The sequence below is a fragment of the Bubalus kerabau genome, chromosome 3, assembly GCF_029407905.1.
Source record: "Bubalus kerabau isolate K-KA32 ecotype Philippines breed swamp buffalo chromosome 3, PCC_UOA_SB_1v2, whole genome shotgun sequence".
Taxonomy (NCBI): Eukaryota; Metazoa; Chordata; class Mammalia; order Artiodactyla; family Bovidae; genus Bubalus; species Bubalus kerabau.
In genome coordinates, this window is record NC_073626.1 from 105,212,731 (window position 1) to 105,235,733 (window position 23,003).

At 37.8% G+C, this 23,003-nt stretch overlaps 1 long non-coding RNA gene across 21 annotated transcripts in view; it reads right to left on the reverse strand.

Annotated features, from left to right (window-relative positions):
- LOC129646466 (uncharacterized) overlaps positions 1-23,003 on the reverse strand; it is a 367,507-nt gene that overhangs the window by 161,879 nt on the left and 182,625 nt on the right. For all 21 annotated transcript variants that reach the window (XR_008711951.1, XR_008711953.1, XR_008711950.1 and 18 more), the window contains exon 4: positions 6,655-6,738. This is a non-coding gene — a long non-coding RNA (uncharacterized LOC129646466). The remainder of the gene's footprint in view (positions 1-6,654; positions 6,739-23,003) is intronic.

Here is a 23,003-nt window from a genome sequence, read left to right on the forward strand (position 1 = left end):
ATATGTTTTTAATTTTGAGGCTTTCTTTCTGACCCATAAATTATTTAAAGGTCTACTGTTTAGTTTCTAGTTATTTGAGAACTTCCTGTTTTTCTTTTTTTAACTAGATAAAAATTGCTTTACAATGTTGTGTTGATTTCTGCTGTACAACAATGCAAATCAACCATGCTGCTGCTGCTGCTGCTGCTAAGTCTCTTCAGTCGTGTCCGACTCTGTGCGACCCCATAGACGGCAGCCCACCAGGCTCCCCTGTCCCTGGGATTGTCCAGGCAAGAACACTGGAGTGGGTTACCATTTCCTTCTCCAATGCATGAAAGTGAAAAGTGAAAGTGAAGTCACTTAGTCGTGCCCGACTCCTAGCGACCCCATGGACTGTAGCCTACCAGGCTCCTCTGTCCATGGGATTCTCCAGGCAAGAGTACTGGAGTGGGGTGCCATTGTCTTCTCCGAAATCAGCCATAATTATACATATATCACCTCCCTCTTGAGAATTTCCTGTTATTTTCTGGTTTTGACTTCTAGCTTGATTTCATTTGGTCAGAGAACAAATTTTGTATAATTTCAATTGTTTTAACGTTATCAAGATTGTTTTTTAGCCCAGCATACAATTTACTTTTCTGCCCTGCCCTATTCTCCTTATCCTTCTAACACTCCATAAATGACTGTTAGATCTTTAGATATAGTCCTAAAGGGATTAAGTCTCTTTGATTTTTCCTCCCAATCTATTTTCTCTTCATTTTTCAAATTGGGAACATTTTATTGTCTACATTCTTTCTTCTATTCCCTCTTTCCTACTGTTGAACCCATTCACTTTTTTAATTTTTCAATTCTAAATTTCCGTTTGGTTTTTCTTTTGTGTTCTATTTATACGCTGAAATTTTCTTTCTCTTTCCTAGGATTTTCAAATTCATTTATCTGTGTATTATTGGTCAAAGATCAACTGGTCATTTAAGTATTTTATGATGGCTGCTTTAAAATCTTTATCGAATAATTCTAACATCTCTGTCTTCTTGGAACTGGCATTTATTGGTTGTATTTTTTCATTCTAAGATTCACCTGGACCTTGATAGGACTAGGTTTTTATTGAACTTGGATTTTGGGTTATCAAGTTATGAAACTCTGGATATTATTTAAATATTTTATTTCTGACAACTTCCTCTCATACCCACTCCAGCAAGAGAATATGGGGCACACTGCATCACTAACCAGCTTGAGAAAGTAGGTCCAGTTCCCTGGCTTAGCCTCCATTCACACTCACAGGGTTTTGAAATCACATGGTGTCTAAGTGGTATCAGTAGAAAACCAGAAGGTAGCCAGAACTTCCACCTCTGCCCAGGAGTACTAGGGTGCATGTCTAAAACTTTATATCACATCCATACCTAAAATGATATAAGCACATCCCAGCCTTAGACACTTCAATGAATAGCATCTTCAAACCACTAATAGTCATCACTAGTAAAAAAAAATATATATATATATATATATATGTCACTGACAGATGTTACAACTTTAAAATCAACATTTAAAATCATTTAAAAATTAAAACAGTTAAAAAATTAGGATTAGTGAATCTGAAAGATTATTGACATTGGTAACCTTTATTGATAAAGGTCATTCATAAATGCTGAAATTTCTTTTAATAATTTTGAATCCAACAGAATTGTTCCCATCAGTTTATAAACATACGTATGATTAGTGCAGCTGTCATACAGCTGGCATGAACAACATGCTAGCCTTTTAGGGCACAATTAATCCACAATAAGATGGATGAATTCAATACATGTAAAACAACAATGTAATGCCAACCCCTCAACTCTGACTGCAGTTCACTGCCAGTCAACCAGCAGAGTTCCTACTCCAAATGGGGCTACATAGCTTCTTCCTTGGAAACCTGAAATAAATTCCAAAAGGTCTTTATTCAAGATGGACACAGTAAGCTCTGCACCCGGCCCGTGAAGTGATTGTGTCCTACCTTTGCTGCTGAGCCTAGAGAACCACAGCAAAGGAGCAGATCCCAGTCCTTACTCTCTTGCTGACCATCTGCAGGCTTTCACTATCAGACCCAGCCTGGCAGGGTGTTTAAGGCCAAGATATACAGCCTACAGGCAATAGGCCATGATGTCTAGCTATTCTGGTCCTGACCAAGTAGGGGCCTACCAGCCTGTGCTTTACTGAACACACAGGGTTCTACCAGATTATGCAACTTCATGGGCCAAAATCTATATACAGTCTGAATACATGCCACTTTTTCTTCTGACATGAAAAGCACTCATATCATATGACAGAATGCAAGCAAATTATTTACAGCAAAGTGAAGTTTTTAAAGACAAATCTCATTTTCCTACTAATATTATGATAATTCATGGAGCATAAAATTCTCAAAATGTGATAGAATACTTAATAAGCCTTTAAAGATTTGATGAAAAAAGATTGAGCTATTGGACAGACCCATGCATACTAGTTAGTCAATATTGAGGGAAGTGTTGAGATTTCTAAGAGCCTTAGTCACTAAGCACATCATTTTTTCCCAAGTACCCTGAAATACTGCTGCTTTGGATATAAAATCATCATTTAAGTATGCCTATCACATGACTTCATCCTCAACTGAGCAGATAATTGACTCTCTCTCTAAAACAGGTGAATCTTCCAACAAGCAAGAACTCTGCTAAATGTTATGTGGTAGCCTGTTCGGGAGGGGAGTTTGGGGGAGAATGGATACATGTATATGTATATGTATATGTATATGTATATGTATGACTGAGTCCCTTCACCATTTACCTGAAACTATCACAGTATTGTTAACTGGCTATGCTGCTGCTGCTACTACTAAGTAGCTTCAATCATGTCCTACTCTATGCGACCCCATAGACGGCAGCCCACCAGGCTCCCCCATTCCTGGGGTTCTCCAAGCAAGAACACTGGAGTGGGTTGCCATTTCCTTCTCCAGTGCATGAAAGTGGAAAGTGAAAGTGAAGTCGCTCAGTCATGTCCGACTCTCCGGGACCCCATGGACTGCAGCCTACCAAGCTCCACTGTCCATGGGATTTTCCAGGCAAGAGTACTGGAGTGGGTTGCCATTGCCTTCTCCATAATTGGCTATACCTGAATATAAAATAAAAAGATAAAAAAATAAAACAGGGTTCTTGGCATTAATAGGTGCTCAACCAAGTTTTCAGGGGTGCATCTTGAACAAAAAAGAATAAGGACATTATCTTGTATTTTTCATAAAGCTAATTTAAAATGTTTGCCATACTTTTCTACTTATTCTAAAAAACGTTTGTTGATAAATTAGAGAATTATAATAATAAGAGGTGTTATGTTTTCATTGCTCTTTTCATTAAGTAGAAAATTGCCAATTCAATGTAAGTACTTATTTTTATTTAATTTTACTGGTCTATAAAATATAAGTCAGGGAGTCCCATTACAAAATAAGTATTATCATTCCTTTTACCTTGTACACAATTCAGAAATACATTTCAAAATTAATTTTCCAAAATCAAGATTAAAAAGAATGGGCTAAAGGTATAACAACTAAAAGAATGGAAGTCAAATAATATCATTTGCAAATTGTTTTCATATTTAAGAGTAGCAAAGCTGTTGTGTGAAAAGTGTCTATAAAAATATGTCTGAAACAAAGAAATAAAACAAAGCCTCATGAGACCCAACCTATTGGATAGCCTAAATTGTCATTATGCACCAAATGTCTGGTGTTTATTAGAGATACAGCAGCTGATGTAATCCCTAGCACAACATAGCAACTGGAGTTACATCCTTCAGAGAGGTCCCCATTGACACCTATAGAAACAATCAGTTCCCACTTTGTTTTTCATTTTAGTTGTCACTAACAATGGCCTCACCTTGTGGCTTAGCATCTCATTATTAACTTACAAGCATGAAACAAGAACTTAAGGAATGTTTTGGGATTTATTTTCCAGCAGCTGAAATATTAAAGGTGAGGTCAGAGCAAACACTTGTTGGTGTGGGACAGTAATTAAGGTTTAGGCAGAAGGTACAGAACTGCAACCTTAGCTAACACTGTTCGTGTCTGGTGTCTCATCTCAATTAGTGTGTGTATATATACATACATGTATATTATTTATATATGTATATACACACATATACATATCCCACCACATACAAAGCCATAGGAATTGATTTGAGGAGTCTTGTTTAAGAGTGCAGATGGGGGCTCTCTTCTTAGCACTGTTGATACCTTCAAAGATGACAAGTATCTTGTTCCAGAAAATGCTATTATTATTAATTTTGCTTTGCTTTGCTTCTGCTTCCCCTTCTGCTCCTTCTTCTTTTCCTCCTTCTTCTTCAACTATCACCTGTCTCTGCTACAGAGCTATGTTCAAGGGTCATGTTGACCCATGCAAAACAGAATCCTTCTTCTAAATACATGAATAATAACAGGCTGTTTAAGACAATATGGTTCACTTATAAAAAGCTGTGAGGTATAAATGAAAGAAAATAGGCCTTTAAGTTGTAAGACAAGATTAGTCCTAACTTTCCTGCCATCCAGCTAGATAAATTTAGACATTCAAAGCTTTTATCACCATTTCTGGACCCCAGTACCAATATTCATCCTGTATTTTCTTACAAGACATTTGTGAGAAATATAGTTATATTATTAATATAAATTAAAATTTTATAATTATTTTAACATATGGAACTTATAATCAGATATTGTTTTCCCTTTCAAAAGTAGAAATTGTTGCCTCCTTTAATTTTGGGATCTATAATCAATAGGCCTAATGAGATCTCTACATTATAAAGACGAGGACAACTGAGGTCTAGAACAGTGAATTTTCAAGAGTCAGCATATTAGCTTCACTGGGAATGTGAATACATGCCTCTCACCCACCCTGCCCTCCTACCAGACTGGCTGAGTCAGGATCTCTAAGGTCAGGGTCCACTCAGGAATCTGTATTTCTAACGAGCCTGACCAGTGATTCCCACAATCATTTAAGCTGAGAACTTTTGGTCTAAACTGCCTCCTGGCAGAGGATAGAGTACAGAGTCAAAGCCAGGCTAAATCCCATGGTCCCTGAATTCTAAATCAGACTTCTCTCAACTATGCAAATATAATATTTCTTTTTTCTAAACCTCAAGTTGATCTTTATGTTGGCCCTTTGGTTTTGTATTAATAAAGTGTTTAGGGAGACCATAAAGAAAAAAAAAATGTGTGTGCTTTTTACTTAATAGCTTTTACATATGTTATCTATACTATTCCTCAGACTAAAGGAACACTTTTACATTCTTGCAGGTATAACCTTCAACCATAACTTTCTAGATTTAGTGCATTCTTATACAAAGTCAGAGGTCCTAGCTGTTATATTTATATTTGACAAATGATTAAATGAAGGCAAGAAGAGACACATGTTTAAAGCCTTCTATAAACAAGGTTCTAAACCATTGAAGTACATGGGTAGCTCTTCTTAAAAGAAAAAGATGCCTATGTGGGATAATTCCATATGAACAAATTATTCTTATCTCAGCAAGCATTTGCAATACTAAAATGATCTTCTCACTCTCTCTTTACTGAAAAGGTTTGAAATGGAATTGAGTAGGAAAATAAACAGGAGTTCTGCTCTTCTTGGAATCATTTGGTCACTAAAAGCAACAAAACTTCAGAGTAATTAATTTTGGTGATTATTTTAAGTTAAAAGTAAACACAAACTGTTGCTTTCTTCTGCCCTAAGACTAGTCGGATAAGACTAGATGAGCTGGAACCTGGGCCAGTCCCCCCAGTGACAGCAATCTTGTCTTTTAACTTTAGTATTCAGAATAAGTATTATTGTTTTCCATACACATATTACTATTGAAAAATTAAGAAGCACTGCAATCATAAAAAGGTACTAATTTCCTTTCTTCTCTATTTCATAAGAGATGAGTTCTTAGATTTTTTATCCCAACAGTCAACAGTGAAAAGTTGTGGTATAACTACTATGGAAAAGTTTGGAAGTTCCTCAAAAAAAATAAAAATGGAGTCTCCATATGAACAGCAAATCCACTCCTGGGCATACATCCATAAAAAACTATAATTCAAAAATATACATGCACCCATTATGTTCACAGCAACACTATTTACAATAGACAAGACATGGAAGCAACCTAAATGTCCATGGATAAATGAATAATAGCTAAAGATGTGTTATATATACACAGTGGAATACTACTCAGCAATTAAACAAAAGAATGAAATAATGCTATTTGCAGCAAAAAGGATGGACATAGAGATGATCATACTAAGAGAATTCAGAAAGAGAAAGACAAATACCATATGATAACACTTATGTATGGAATCTAAATTATGACACAAACAAATTTGCTTATGAAATAGGAATATACTCACAGATATACAGAATAGACTTGTGGTTACCAAGACAGAGGAGGGGGTGAGGGGTGGATGGATTGTGAGTTTGGGATTAACAGATGTAAACTATTATAGAAAGAATGGATAAACAACAAGGTCCTACTGTATAGGACAAACCATAATGGAAAAGAATATAAAAAGAATATACATATATATGTATAACTGAATCAATTTGCTATATACGAAACTAACACAATATTTTAAATCAACTATGCTTCAGTAAAAAATAAATCTTAAAAAGGTTAGAAATTAAAAAACTCATAGCATTTACCTACCTCATGACCCTGACATCCTAAATTTTCATTTTCCTACTTCTTGAGCTTCCTCATCATGCTGTCTTCTTCAATGTAAGGCACGCTCTATCAGAAACAAAATAGAAAGAAAATACATCTGCCTAAGGATTCATTATGTATTAGAAATTGTGTCTAATCAGATTGAATTAAGTTCCACTGCAAATAAAAACAATATTTACCAGGGGCTTGACCAAAGTATTTTAAGGAGAATTTAAAATTTACAAATATCAAAATACACATAAAGTGTTTGTATAAATACTACATCATTGTAAGCATTCATAACAATTCCCTCTTTCTAGAGTATGCAAATGAAACACAAAGATAATACAAAACTCAATAATAATAATAAATAATACAAGAATAAGGAAATGGAGAGGGTGGAATACAGTAAGACAATAACAGGTAAATATTTTCAATCAATTTAATTATCAACTTTTTTCATTGCACCAAATTACATCTGCATATCTGGGCCTATAAAAACGTAAGATGGACTGAAATCTGGAATAAAGGAAATCAGATGTGATTAGTTTGGGAAAAGTATAAGAAAACTAAATTATTTAGCAGAGGTTGAGAGAAAAAAATTAAAATTTAATCAATAATGTGAAGAGAGAATCTGGTTAGATCAGTAGTGTATGTTATTCAGCTGCTGCTAACTCGCTTCAGTCATGTCCGACCCTGTGCGACCCAAAGATGGCAGCCCACCAGACTCCCCCGTCCCTGGGATTCTCAAGGCAAGAACACTGGAGTGGGTTGCCATTTCCTTCTCCAATGCATGAAAGTGAAAAGTCAAAGTGAAGTCACTCAGTCATGTCTGACTCTTAAAGACCCCATGGACTGCAGCCTACCAGGCTCCTCCATCCATGGGATTTTCCAGGCAAGAGTACTGGAGTGGGGTGCCATTGCCTTCTCTGATATTATTCAGCACCAGGTGCTAAAGAAACTGTGAGACCAAATTTGTTATTGCTTTTTTCCTGGCCCTTGGTGACTGGTGGCTGTTCAAGGACTTGACACTATGCTTCTCGTTGGACATTGCTGTAGTAATCAAAACACTTTGGTAGCATTCCCTGGTAGCTCAGCTTTTAAAAAAATCCACCTGCAATGTAGGTGACCCCAGTTCAATTCCTGGGTCAGGAAGATCCCCCGGAGAAGGGATAGGCTACCCACCCAGTACTCTTAGGCTTCCCTGGTGGCTCAGATGGTAAAGATTCCACCTGTAATGCACCAGACCTGGGTTTAATCCCTGGGTTGGGAAGGTCCCCTGGATGAGGGGGTGGCAACCTACTCTAGTTTTCTTGCCTGGAGAATGGCCATGGGCAGAGAAGCCTGGTGGACTACAGTCCATGGGGTCACAAATGTCGGACATGACTGAGCAACTAATCACAGCACACACACAACAGAAAACCCACTCACATAACCTTAAGAACAACAGTCATTTAGGGGGAGAAGAATTCAAAGAATAAATGTTCTAGGGGTAGAGTTAGTTTTAACATTGCCACTTTCAAAAGCTTACATGTAATTTAACCCTTTTTTACTTTGCCTCCATATCAGCTGTTTTAGCCTGAGTTGACTTTAATATAGGCTCTTCAGTCATGATACCAAGATGGCTTCCAGAAGTACTAGGCTTTTGCTGTAACCTCTCAACAACTGTAGCATAGAGACTCCTCATTTAACTCTATTGGCCAGGTTATGAATTGCACATTCATTGCTTAACCAATCACTGTGGCCATGAAAGTCATTATTTTAATGAGGAAACCATGTCAAGATTTCTTCTAGAACTGAGGGATGTGAACCTCAATTGAATGATGTAAGAGTAAGAGAGAGACTGGGCTTTTTTTTCCTTCTAAAAACCAGGGTGACTTTTACCCAAGAGAGGGAAGGAATGAGAGATTTTTTCCTAAAAAAAATCAGTCTTACTTTTGCCCCCAAAAGAGGGGAGGAATGAGTGCTAGATCAAAACAAGTATTCAGTGACGCCTATAGCTCTGGAGAGTAATCCATGGTCCAACCCTCCTTACCTCCCACTTCCCACTTCTTAACAGAAGAAAGAAGAAATATTTATATTTCATTCTTCATGTTGTTCCTAAGTGAATCAGCTTCCTCAAGTATAAATTGTACCATTGTAGATTCATTTTCACATCTAGGAAATTTAGGAATGATGGCAGGAAGTCTTTTGGCTTTCCTTACTACTATCTCTGCTGAAGAACTCCCAGTGATGCTGACCATCATTACTGTTGAGTAGATGTAGTTAAAATGTACTTTCTTAAGTTGGTATCTGTCCCTCTATGCGTTACCCACTGGTTCTAATTTTTCCTTCTAAACCCATCCAGGTTATGTTTATTTTGTGCTGCACATAATAGATCTTCACATGTCTAAAGGCAGGTTTATGCAACTGCTATGTATATAACATTCTTTCTAGAAATTTTACATCCAACTATTTACTTATGTTCATTTTTTCTCCAACTATTTTACCACTGTTTTTCCCTGAACAACATTTTGGTTGAACCTCATATTGGAAGATTTTTTTTTTGCTGATATTTATTTTGTTTAATTTACATAGTCTCTGCAAATCAAGGAAGAACTTGACTTTCAATGTGTAGCAACAAATTATTTCTTTACATCACTACTCACACCTAGAGGTTTCCTATGGTAGAAAGAAATATAAATATACTAATTTCAGCTGTGAAGCAAAAAAAAAACTGTATTCCTGTATATTTTTCTCTCCTGCTTCATCTTCAGGTTGTTTTACTCCAAAATAAATGAACAAGCAATTTGCGTCATATAAAGAGTGTATACTTTATAATCTCTGAGTCCACAAAAATGTATTTATTGCAGCAAATGGTTAGATTCCTGTTTGTGTGCCATGGGAACTGAATTTCTGCCCTAATGTTTTGGCACATCCTCAGTATACTTACCTCTGTAGGAGTGGTGTGTATCCACAATTATGTTATTTGAAAAGAATTTTTGTACTGGAAAATCCCATTGAGATGTGGCATCACATTTCCAAGGGTGTCTTGGGACAAGAAAGAATGGGGCAGTAATATACAACCACTTGGTTACATCACTCATACCAGAGAAATTATCATTCAACTGCTGATGGGGAACACTCGTACTTCTCTATTATCAAAGATTTTGCAGAACTGCTCAATCCCCTCTATTCATTTCATTCCAGCTGTTCTAACACAAGGGATGAAACAGATTGTTTCATTCTCTAAGTGTATGTTAAAAAGGACAATACTATCATTTGGGGGGCTTTTGAAGGGGGTTTTGCTCAATTTAGACTGTGTGTGGAGCAAGCTCACTGCCTTATAACAAAGACATAAAACTCAGTGGTGACAGGCAAGTCAAAAGCTAAAGAATTCATTAAAAGGAAGAAGCCTTAAATGATCAGCCATAAACAAGCAGCAGCAGCAGAAAGGAAGCAGGGAAAAGGTAGAGACCGTGAGAAGGAATGTGCACTGTCCCAGGACTGCAGTCTTTTATAATGCTTTGGGAAAATTCACTTGCAGGGCTCCAATGGCTCTTTCCTGAATTTGTCTTACATCAAAGAGTCACAAAGTTGTTCTCATTAGAGCCTGTTTTTAGTATATTTTAAGGATAGATTTGAGGTTTTTTGATAATAACATAATGAAACTGTTTTATATCAGTTATCTGGTACTTGCTTGCTGTGTGATCTTGAAGCATAAACCTTGTCCTTTCCTTGAGAATTTCCTTTTCTTCATATGATATTTCTGCCTATTTCACTTTCTGTTTACACTATAAATATCCACTACCCTTTGTTATTCTTCTTTACTCTTTTCACTTCCTACTCCCATTCTTCTTGAATGTCAAATACATGAATACATCCTTCACATTCCCATTTTCTACTCCAGTGGAAGACATTGCAAATTAATTATGGAAATTTTATGGTATAGGAATTATTTTCCACATGTATTCCAAGAAGTCACCACTAAAAAGCAGAATTGAGAAGCGAGATGAAATGGATTTTTGCATCCTTGCTTAGGAATGTGAAAACTTAAGAATCCAGAAGCCTTCCAAAATGCTTCTCTGAATTGTGTGGAGAACATATTTATATACTTGCTCCAATAATGATAGTAAAGCTGATTGTCAAATCAAGATTATTTTAGAAGATGATATTGTATCTTCAGTTTGGTTCATATTTACTCCTCAAATATAGTGATCTAGTATTTGAGCAGAGACATTACTTTGCCAACAAAGGTCCATCTAGTCAAGGCTATGGTTTTTCCAGTGGTCATGTATGGATGTGAGAGTTTGACTATCAAGAAAGCTGAGTGCAGAAGAATTGATGCGTTTGAAGTGTGGTGTTGGAGAAGACTCTTGAGAGTCCCTTGGACTGCAAGGAGATCCAACCAGTCCATCCTAAAGCAGATCAGTCCTGGGTGTTCATTGGAAGGACTGTTGAAGCTGAAACTCCAATACTTTGGCCACCTGATGCAAAGAGCTGACTCATTTGAAAAGGCCCTGACGCTGGGAAAGATTGAGGGCAGGAGGAGAAGGGGATGACAGAAGATTAGATGGTTGGATGGCATCACCAACTCAATGGACAAGGGTTTGGATGAACTCCAGGAGTTGGTGATGGACAAGGAGGCCTGGTGTGCTGCAGTTCATGAGATCGCAAAGAGTTGAACATGACTGAGAGACTGAACTGAACTGAGTATTTGAGGATTCCCAATGATTTTTGAAAGTGATAATTTTCATACAAACAAAAAAGTAAACTATTGTAAATTGTGAAAAGCGATATAGGCCCTGTCCCCCTTCCCCCGCTCACATTTCATCCCCAAGACCTATATTAGTGTCTCACAAGAGATTTTCACTTGTGAGAGGACAGAAACAGTGTTAGAAGCTGTTACTTCTATATAGAAAGCTCTCTTTGGGGTAGCTTGTCTACTGGTCCACCTCCCATCTCACTTTTCCCTCTCACAGTACTAGTGGGGTCTGGGGTCTTCTTCCTTCTAATTAATAACAAATCAAAGGAATCCTTGAGGCTCACACATAGTCAAGTTTGGTTCACAACAAATAGACTACATACATCATTGGTTTCCATCTGAAATTACTAATAAGCATATATATTTTGAGCATATTCTCTTTTCTACATAAACTTCTACAATTCATGTAGTGGAGATAAATGACTGTGTGCAAGGATTTAGTCATCCTGATCTTGACCATGTAGTCACAGCAAATATGACAATGCTTGCCATATTAAGGTGAGTACTCACAAGGTACATGTGAAAAGACATGGGGAGAAGGATTTGAATGTCTTGATCCTGTCCATAAAGTAAGATAGTATTAGGCAGTTCATTATACAGAGAGGATATTCAGCCCAAAAATAGATACCATGGGAAGCCTCTTGATTTTCTGACTTGGGTTTCATGATTATAAATAATATGGATATTCTCTCTGTGATAGGTTAAATCCCCATCTTAAAGAACCTCATAGCTCCTTCTGAACTGCCTGGCTCTTATTTCTAGATCAAACTGACTTATTTCTCCTGCTGTTTTCCCTCCAACAAAACCACCTTCTTCATGTATCTGACCTTGCTGCACATAAATGACACACACACACACACACACACACTTAACAGAAACAGAAATTATTCCAAAACCTACTCAAGATTTCTTCAAATGATTATGAGTCATATCTGGCTACAATTCCTGGTGTTCCCTGAATTCTTTACTGAACTGCTATTTAAAAATCTACCTTTAAACCTTCCTTGGGTTTCTCCAAGTAACTTAACACCCTCCCACCTTTCCAAAGCACCCACAAACACAGGGCTAATTTTATATCATTTTGTTTTGTCTTGTTTATGGAACTGTGGGTTTGTGAGTCATGGGGTAAGGGGTAATGTGTCAGCCAAATATGTTTAAGGCCCTTTAGAGACATTCCTGTCCTCACATGCCATGGTGATCACCCTGCCACTAGACAAAGCTGTGCTGGATTCTCAAGGAACCTGGTGAGAAAGCACCAGGATGGGGGAAAGTTTATTTTATACTATTAGTGTGTAGAGGACCAAGCATATTCATATACGTATTAACTGCAATATTTATACACCTATTTGGATCACCGCTGCTTGAGAATACAGTGAGCAAACCTATCTTTCCTTTCCCACTGCAAACCCAACTTCTTTTCACTTTAGTCAGAAACAGGAACTTCCACAGTGAAGTGAGCAGGGCAGAGCAATGGGCTGTGTAAAGACAATATTAGCCATTTTATTGGCATGCGCTTATCCTTTAAATGCTATTTTCTGTGTCTTCCTGAGTGCATATTTATAAAAGTTACAAAAATAAATACCCAAACAAATATACATTGTGAGAGTGTAACCCCAACTTTTTATGACTTCAAAATAATGGGAAGTCTCTGTTCCTGAACCGCTTTCTGATGACACATACTCAGGGAATGTCCTCTGGGTAGTGGCAGCTTCTCCCCCACTTACTGAGACCCACCCCCCCCCCCCACAGGATTGCCAATGGGCTGGGGTGCCTTCAGATGGAGCTTTTCACCTTATCTACGTGGAACCACCACTTCCACATCCTTTTTTTGGCCTGTCCCTTTCCTTTACCATCCCTCCCCTAATGTGTATGTTTGCTCAAGGAGCTAAGCACAAAAGGTATCACCTTCTCTCCTGAGACATGTCTTTTGACTGAACAAATACTGTGTTCCCTCTCCCTCTCCTGACTGTTCTGAGGTATGTTCCTGATCCATGATGCTAGCAGGAGAGAAACATCCTGTCAAGGCCCAGTTCTCGGGCATGTGGGATAAGTCTCCATTGTTACAGAGCAGGGACATCCTTGGATCCTGAAGTGAATTGCCATTTCTGACTTGGTGGATGATGTGGGCTTTAAACTGAATGTTTGTGTACTTTACACAGTCTGTTCCCCTCCCCTATTTGTTTCTAGACTAAAAAATCAGAATGAGGAGTCACGAGATCTGCTTTATATTTGAATTCTTTACTTGAGTGCCCAGTACCTTACCTTTAGTAGCCCTTCACTGAATATTTGTGGGTTTGGCAGGACTTATTTTTCATTCTAATCCCAAAGAAAGGCAAAGAGAATGCTCAAACTACCACACAATTGCACTCATCTCACTCGCTAGTAAAGTAATGCTCAAAATTCTCCAAGCCAGGCTTCAGCAATACGTGAACCATGAACTTCCAGATGTTCAAGCTGGTTTTAGAAAAGGCAGAGGAACCAGAGATCAAATTGCCAACATCTGCTGGATCACTGAAAAAGCAAGAAAGTTCCAGAAAAACATCTATTTCTGCTTTATTGACTATGCCAAAGTCTTTGACTGTGTGGATCACAATAAACTGTGGAAAATTCTGAAAGAGATGGGAATACCATACCACCTGACCTGCCTCTTGAGAAACCTATATGCAGGTCAAGAAGCAACAGTTAGAACTGGACATGGAACAACAGACTGGTTCCAAATAGGAAAAGGAATATGTCAAGGCTGCATATGGTCACCCTGCTTATTTAACTTATATGCAGAATACATTATGAGAAACGCTGGGCTGGAAGAAGCACAAGATGGAGTCAAGATTGCTGGGAGAAATATCAATAACCTCAGATATGCAGATGACACCACCCTTATGGCAGAAAGTGAAGAAGAACTAAAGAGCCTCTTGATGAAAGTGAAAGAGGAGAGTGGAAAACGTTGACTTAAAGCTCAACATTCAGAAAACTAAGATCATGGTATCTGGTCCCATTGCTTCATGGGAAATAGATGGGGAAACAGTGGAACCAGTGTCAGACTTTATTTTAGGGGGCTCCAAAATCACTGCAGATGGTGACTGCAGCCATGAAATTAAAAGACGCTTCCTCCTTGGAAGGAGTTATGACCAACCTAGATAGCATATTAAAAAGCAGAGACATTACTTTGCCAACAAAGGTCCATCTAGTTAAGGCCATGGTTTTTCCAGTGGTTATGTATGGATGTGAGAGTTGGACTGTGAAGAAAGCTGAGCACAGAAGAATTGATGCTTTTGAACTGTGGTGTTGGAGAAGACTCTTGAGAGTCTCTTGGACTACAAGGAGGTCCAACCAGTCCATCCTAAAGCAGATCAGTCCTGGGTTTTCATTGGAAGGACTGATGCTAAGGCTGAAACTCCAATACTTTGGCCACCTCATGAGAAGAGTTGACTCATTGGAAAAGACCCTGATGCTGGTAAGGATTGAGGGCAGGAGAAGAAGGGGATGACAGAGGATAAGATGGCTGGATGGCATCACCGACTCGATGGACATGAGTTTGAGTGAACTCCGGGAGTTGGTGATGGACAGGGAGGCCTGGCGTGCTGCGATTCATGGGGTCACAAAGAGTCGGACACAACTGAGCAACTGAACTGATTTTAAATATTACAGACTTTATTTTCTTGGGCTCCAAAATTGCTGCTGATGGTGACTGCAGCCATGAAATTAAAAGACACTTGCTCCTTGGAAGAAAAGCTATGAACAACATAGACCACATGTTAAAACGCAGAGACATTACTTTGCCAACAAATGTCTGTCTAGTCAAAGCTATGGTTTTCCCAGTAGTCATGCATGCATGTGAGAGTTGAACCATAAGGCTGAGCACTGAAGAACTGACATGTATACCTGTGGCGGATTCATTTTGATATTTGGCAAAACTAATACAATTATGTAAAGTTTAAAAAATTAAATTAAATTAAAAAAAAAAAGAAAAATTGATGTTGGAGAAGACTCTAGAGTCCCTTGGACTGCAAGGAGATCTAACCAGTACATCCTAAAGGAGATCAGTCCTGGGTGTTCATTGGAAGGACTGATACTGAAGCTGAAACTCCAATAATTTGGCCATCTGATGTGAAGAACTGACTCGCTGGAAAAGACCCTGATGCTGAGAAAGATTGAAGGCAGGAGGAGAAGGGGACGACAGAGGATGAGATGGTTGGATGACATTACCAATTTGATGGACATGAGTTTGAGCAAGCACCAGGAGTTGGTGATGGAAAGTGAAGCCTGGCGTGCTGCAGTCTGTGGTGTTGCCAAGTGTCAGACATGACTGAGTGACTGAACTGAACTTAAATATAGTAGTTACACTAATCAAAAGCATTGGTTCTCCAATCTTAACATGAATCAGAACCACCTGGAAACCTTTTTAAAACACAGATAACTAGACCTCAACCCCAGAATTTCTGATTTAGTAGGTCTGGTAAGAGATCCTAGAAACTTCATCTTCTCTTTCAAATTCCCAGGTGGTGCTGATTCTGTTGGTTGGGGACCACACTTCAAAAACCACTGATCACAGAATCTAGGTTCATCCACATCACTACAAATGACCCAATTTCATTCCTTTTTATGGCTGAGTAATATTCCATTGTATATAGGTACTATGTCTTTCTTATCCATTCATCTGTTGATGAGCATTTAGGTTGCTTGTGTGTCCTATCTATTGTAAATAGTGCTGCAATAAACACTGAGGTACATGTGTCTTTTTGAATGATGATTTTCTCAAGGTATATGCCCAGTAGTGGGATTGTTGGGTCAAATGGTGGTCCTATTTTTAATTTTTTAAGCAACCTCCATACTGTTCTCCATACTGATTGTATCAATTTATATTCCCACCAACCATATAAGAGGGTTCCATTTTCTCCACATTCTCTCCAGCAATTATTGTTTACAGATTTTTAATGAATCTAGAGTTTGTCATACAGAGTGAAGTAAGTCAGAAAGAGAAAGACAAATATCATATATTAATGTATATATATGGAATGGGCTTCCCTCGTATCTCAGTTGGTACAGAGTCTGACTGCAATGCAGGAGACCCGGGTTCGATTCCTGGGTCGGGAAGATCCCCTAGAGCAGGAAATGGCAATGCACTCCAGTATCCTTGCCTGGAGAATCCCATGGACAGAGGAGCCTGGCAGGCTACAGTTTATGGGGTTACAAGAGTCGGGCATGACTGAGTGATGCGCGCGCGCGCGCGCGCACACACACACACACACACACGTATGGGATTCAGAAAAATTACTGATGAACCTATTTGCAGGGCAGGGATAGAGATGCAGACATAGAGAATGGACTTGTGGGCACAGCAGCAGGGGAAGGAGAGGGTGGGACAAATTGAGAGAGCAGCACTGACATTATACACTACAGTGGGTAAAATAGGCAGCTAGTGGGAAGCTGCTGTATAGCACAGGGAACTCAGCTCCTTGGTGTTCTGTAATGACCTGGAGGAATGAGGTTTGGGAGGAAGACTTTAGAGGCAGGAGATTTATGCACACTCATTGCTGACTCACTTCATTGTACAACTAACACAACGTTGTAAAGCAATTATACTCTAAGCAGAAAAATGAACCATTGACCAGAGAAGTGTGCTGTTTTCTGCAGGCACAAGGAGAAATGAAAGATCTAGGAATAGAAAGACCATATTTATTTTAAAATGTTTGTTTTCCTTCTGATAATATGACCATGTTATACACCTAATTACAAAAAACAAATTATATTAAAACTAAAAGTGAATAAACTTGGAATTACTTAAATTATATATGTTCTATTATATGACAGAAACAAGGATAAGTAAAGATTTGGCTTTACAGTTACAGGACTATAAGTAATGTATATTAAGTATAAAATTATTACATTAGATTTGACATTTTTATTAATAATAAAAGTATTATTAAAATTATATTCAAAGAGATAATCTTTACTTCTTTCTGACAACAGCCTTTCAAGTATGTGTAATCATTTACATGCTACAAATGTAGAAAAAGTTCAGAGAAGTTGAGTAAGTTTGCCCAAAGCCAAACAGCTCCTAAGTGGTGGTTCACATTGGCACCAGAGCAAGCTGTTTTCATCCTATTTTCTGTCTTCTATTCTATTTCTCCCATGTCTGACGTTTCTGTTTTATGATGTCCCCAAGACTAGAGTGTAAAACAGAGTATTACGCAGGCCATCATCAAGGGAGTAAAGTGTGAATAGGAATTACAGTACCTGGGTTCTAGACTCATCTTTCCACTAATAAACTGAAGAAACTCAGGCAAGTGTGTTAACCTCTATGTGCTTCAGATTTATCATCTATAACTGCAAATAATAAATCTGCTTTATCCCCTTCATAAGACTGTGTGAAAATCAAATTTCATAATGTAGTTATAATTTAATCTATTTATTCATACCACTCTTACTGCATAAAAGATCTATAGAGGTCTTGTTATACAGAAAATAGCTTAGAAATGTTTAAATATATTAGAGATTTAAGGTCTGATGATTAGCCAGAGTAAGATTATAACTTGTATTAATTTAGTTTAGTTGTCTCTGAATGGAATAGAAAGATTAATCAATATTTAAGGCGCTTAGAGAAAATTATAAAATAAACAAAGAATACAGGATTACCTAGTGAGGGTTATAATCTACTTGCTTAAACTATTAAGCATAGGGAAAAAATTCTACAAGTGGTTCCATACTCTGAAATAAATACACGATTCTGGAATGAGGAGAGAACATTGGTGGTGCAGCTGTTTCCCCAAAGGGGGGAAATATTTGAATCAACCTTTCTCCTACCGACTTCCCTTCTTTCTTCCCTTCAAATGCTTTCCAAAAAGTTTTGAAATATCTGTCTTTTGAATTTCATATTTGTTCAGTATTCTCATGTAATTTATTTTGCATCTACTAATATGTTATTCTAAATGGAATTTAAATTTGCAGTATTTTTTAAATGACCTTAACAACATTGACTTGCTAAGGAGTACCCTAATGTACTATTTTTAGAAGCCCAGCCCTTGTCTAGTTATGTTCACTTCCATTTAACTTAATTGAACCACAGATTATCGAAACCAGAGCTACCTTAAGACAACACAGAGTCCCTAGCCCCCCATGTCACAGATGAGGAGGAAAGAAACCTAGACAGTTGGTTAACAGGACATGGCTAGTTAGCAACAAAACTTGTACTAGAACCAAGGGAACTATCACTCCCATAACAGCTTTCTCTTCACCATATCACGCTACTCACTCTAGAGTTTCCACCTTTACCTAGGAAGTTAAGGAACAAATTATAGGCCCTCCCTGAGGCAGAAAGTCCAGGGAAAAGTGCACAAATTAAAAAAAAAAAAATTTAGATGTGACCAGACAATATGAATTGGAGTCTTAGAATCTAAGATTTTATTTAGCACTGACATGAATCATGTGACTTTACTTCAATGAGCCCCAACTTATTATTTTATGAATTGAGGACCAAAAGTATCTACATTAGAGGATTAATTGTGTAATAGAACACGGTCAACTCTGCTCAGAATGTATTAGGTAAATAATAAATATATCTTCTCTCTGTTCCTCATTTTTCACACTGTTTGATCTTTCTTCAGGTAATACTTTTCAGTGATCATTATTTCTCTCCCTTGTATCTGCAGGATTAAATTCATCAGTCTTCCCCTCTCCTCTTTGCTCCTTTTTCACCTCTTATACTGGTCCCCTTCCGTCCTTACCCTTTCATCATGAGTGAACTCAAGACACCCTGCCCTTTTCCCCTCTGCATCTTCTTTTACAAACTTCTTTCAGGGCATCCACAGAGTGGATATAGCTTATAATGAAAAGGTGATACCAGCAGTTTGTACTTCCCCTTGTAGTTTGAGGCCCCTCCCAACAGTGTTTTCAACATTTTTGTAACCATTATTCAGGCATTTGGAAAACTGATAATGGCATATTCCCAACCTGGCTAATAAATGCCTCAATAGTGTAAATATTAAATTTCAAAGTTTTTTTCAACTCTTGTTTCATGCATTATATATTTAGCTTTTATACTTGTTGCCACAGCAACATGTGTGACACTTGTCTGAGTTCCACTTTGACCTTTCACCAGTGTTGAAATATTAAGTTTGAAAGAACAAGTAGAAATAAAAGATATTCTTAAAAAAGCCAGAGAATCATTCGATTGAAAGTATCTCCATTATTTTGCAACTCTGAGACATCGCCAATATCGTTGCAAGATTTGGCTTGTGTACACCTGGAAAATATGAGGCTTGAATATTTCATGTTGACACTCCAGCCTCTTCCCTTGGGGTTTGGGGGGGAAGCTAAACTACACATGTTAAACCTCTTGCTAAACTATAATTCAGCTTATGCCACAGGGGCTTCTTGGTGGCCTCTGTCTTTCAATATCCACCCCCTACTTTTTCATCCAATATGAATTTATTAGCCGTTCCTATATTGGAACAAAGCACTGTTCAGTGTCAGCATTAGCCCCAGGTAAAGAAGGCAGATATTTATAGGGTATGATTTTTAAAAGTGCAAAAACGTCCTACAAAAATACTTTTTCTAACAGCCTTATTGAAATTCCCATATTAGTCACTTCCTTGGAATGAAGCAGTGAGAAAAAAAAATTATCTGATAAAATATACAAGCTATCTTAAGTCATGGCACATAAAGCTCCTTTCACTTACTGATCAAACTAGATAATCAGTCACTTAAAAAGACTAAAGGGAGGAAAACTGATAGGAAAGTGGAGGAGAAACAAGGCTTGGAGTGTGTCCAAGCTTGGAAAGGCAGCACGATCTGAACAGATAAAGAAAATGATAGAAAGAAGATATCATTAGAGACACCTCTCATTCCTTAAAATGATGGCTTAGGACCAACCCCAATGCTAGATGTCCATATTTCCATCTGTCCATTCATCTGACAGTGTTCAGTAACTTTGCATAGGGCACTGTGTTGCTACACTAAGGACGCAACCATGAAAAGAACTCAAGTCTTTATTCTTAGAGTTTACAAAGGAACAAAGGCATATAAATAAAATTTACAAGTCAGAATCTTAGATGCCCTAATAGATTTAGGCTGGTGGTGCTAAGAACTGAAATGCATTACCTTGTGACAGACTCAGTTCTATAAATGTATTATTTAATAATTTCAACAATGCTCTAAAATAGATGCTATTATAAAGGCCATTTAACAGATGAGAAAATGGTGATAGACCTTAAGTAACTTGCCCAGAGTCTTACAGGGGGAACACATGTATACCTGTGGCGGATTCATTTTGATATTTGGCAAAACTAATACAGTTATGTAAAGTTTAAAAAATAAAATTAAATTTAAAAAAAAAAAAAAAAAACAAGATTAGGATTTGAGCCTAGGTTATCTAGCTCCAAAATCCATATTCTTAACACTCTGTTGCATAGCTCTCAAGAGCCTATAGGAGTTAGAGCCAAACTAAAATAAAACCCAGCCGAACTAAATATGAGAAATATTGCACAGATCCTAATGGTTATCGCTATAGGAATTTTCAGCTAGTCACAAAAGAAACATAGGGTTATTATAGCCATCAATTCATTCTCTAGAGCCTTCGTATAATCAACACAACTGGCTGCAAGCTTTAACACCAAAGCTATTCACTGATGAACTGTATCCTCAAGGATTAAAAAGGGTTAGTAGGACACCTTTGAATTTATTATAATTTGCCCATTTTCATTGTGAATAGAGGCAAGCTGGGGCATTTCTCAAGCTCATAAAGGAAATAGATGATGAAAAAAAAAAGTATAGGGAGGCAAGTGAAGATTTGTGAGCAACACAAATTTTCTCAGAGCATAGGGAGGAGACCTAGGAAACTGTAGCATCTAATTTGATACACTTATAAGCCACAAACATGTCTGAATGACCAGGAGCCAGCTACCGCGGCAAAATAACCAAGATAGGTCTGGAGTCAGCAGGGAAGCGCTGGGAAGAAGGCCAGGCCAATAATGAAAGGGGGCATAAAGGTACACATTAAACTCTCCAGAGAGAAAAAAATAAGCAAAATTTCCAAGACATCCCCAACAAAAAGTTGAAGTATTAACACTTCTGCTAAAGTAGCAAAAATGGTAAATTTGCTGGTTTCACTAAAGCACATTATATTGCCTTTTTTTTTTTTCTCTTGCTTGACATGGGGATGTGGGAAAGCTTCAGTGAGTAATAGTGAGGATGTAAGAGACTTTTCCAAAGTGGTACCGTGAACCAATGACTTGGGAGTTTGAATGGAGCCATTTATATTTCTGGCGTTGAGAACTCAGCATATTTGGGGCTGGCATCCAATGACTGAGTCCAGTGCGCTGAGAGACTTGGGATTCCAGATGGGAGAGAAGCTGTCTTATTTCAAGGAGTAAAGCTGCCATCAGAACCCAGGGAGTTTGATTGAAATTTCAGACATCTGATTTTGTCAGAGTTCGGATCCCTCTCCTTTGAAATGCCCTGCCTTAATAACCACTTTAACCCATTGCCAATCTTTCTGCGAACATGTCTTCCTATGATTGGGAAAATTAATGAACAGGCCCTAGCTAATATAATTAAACCCAAACACTCCTGATTTCAGTATTAAGAAAAAGCCACTGCCCTGATTTTCTCTTGACAACATAAAAGTCTGGCCATCCCCGAACTGTTTAATTATTGAAATGAACTGTAACAGTACACCGGATAGGGGCAGAGGTCGCTGAACAGTGCTGCAAGTCAGAAGGCAGGCAGGGCTGACAGAGGGCCTGCCAGCGCCTTGGGCTGCAGCTCCAGACCCACACAGCTTTTCTCAGGCAGCCAGCTTCTGATAGGTAGCCTGATAGCGGGACTAATTTGCTTCTATTCCAAAGGCCCAACGGTGCTTGCTTGTTTTAACACAAGCCAAAATATGCTCTGGTGACCACCACGACATTGCAATTCCCATGCCCTACCACATTCCTCTTTCAGATCCCAGGCGTTTTTTTTTTTTTTTTTTTTTTGTCTCCCTACGTGCTGTCCAGGATGTAGACAAAATGAATTCCAACTGATCTATCTGGGGGTGGATTATTTTTTAGAAACAAATGGCAAATTAAGAGAGGGAAAAATATCCTGCTCTCACTTTTCTGTTTGGTGGGGGTGTATATGTTTATTTTCTCAGAGAGACTTTCTGGTAGTGACAGCAGAACTCAGTTCTATGAGTTCTGTTCTCCCACCCACCACCTGATTTCAAAATACTAAATATTAGCCCTCTATTTTGCTTAACTTCTATGCCTCTTACATCTAATAGAACCCATATCTTTCTTTAAACAATAATGTCCAATTTTCTGTGATTTTTAGAATAATTCCATCTTCTGGAAAGGACTTTTTTCTCTACTATGTCTTTAATAATATTTAGGCTATTACCAAAGATGGTAAGGAGAGAAAAGTTGGAAAATGTTACTAGAAATATTAATACTAGATAAATCGGAGTAAAAGTGAGGTTTTAAAATGTTATTATTTAATATTCAGTATTATTAATAATCAAGAAAAGTTAGAAAAATAAGTATATTTAATGGTTTGATAAAAAGAAAATTTCTAAATTTTATGTGAGCCATGTGGCTCAGATGGTAAAGAATCTGCAGTGTGGGAGACACAG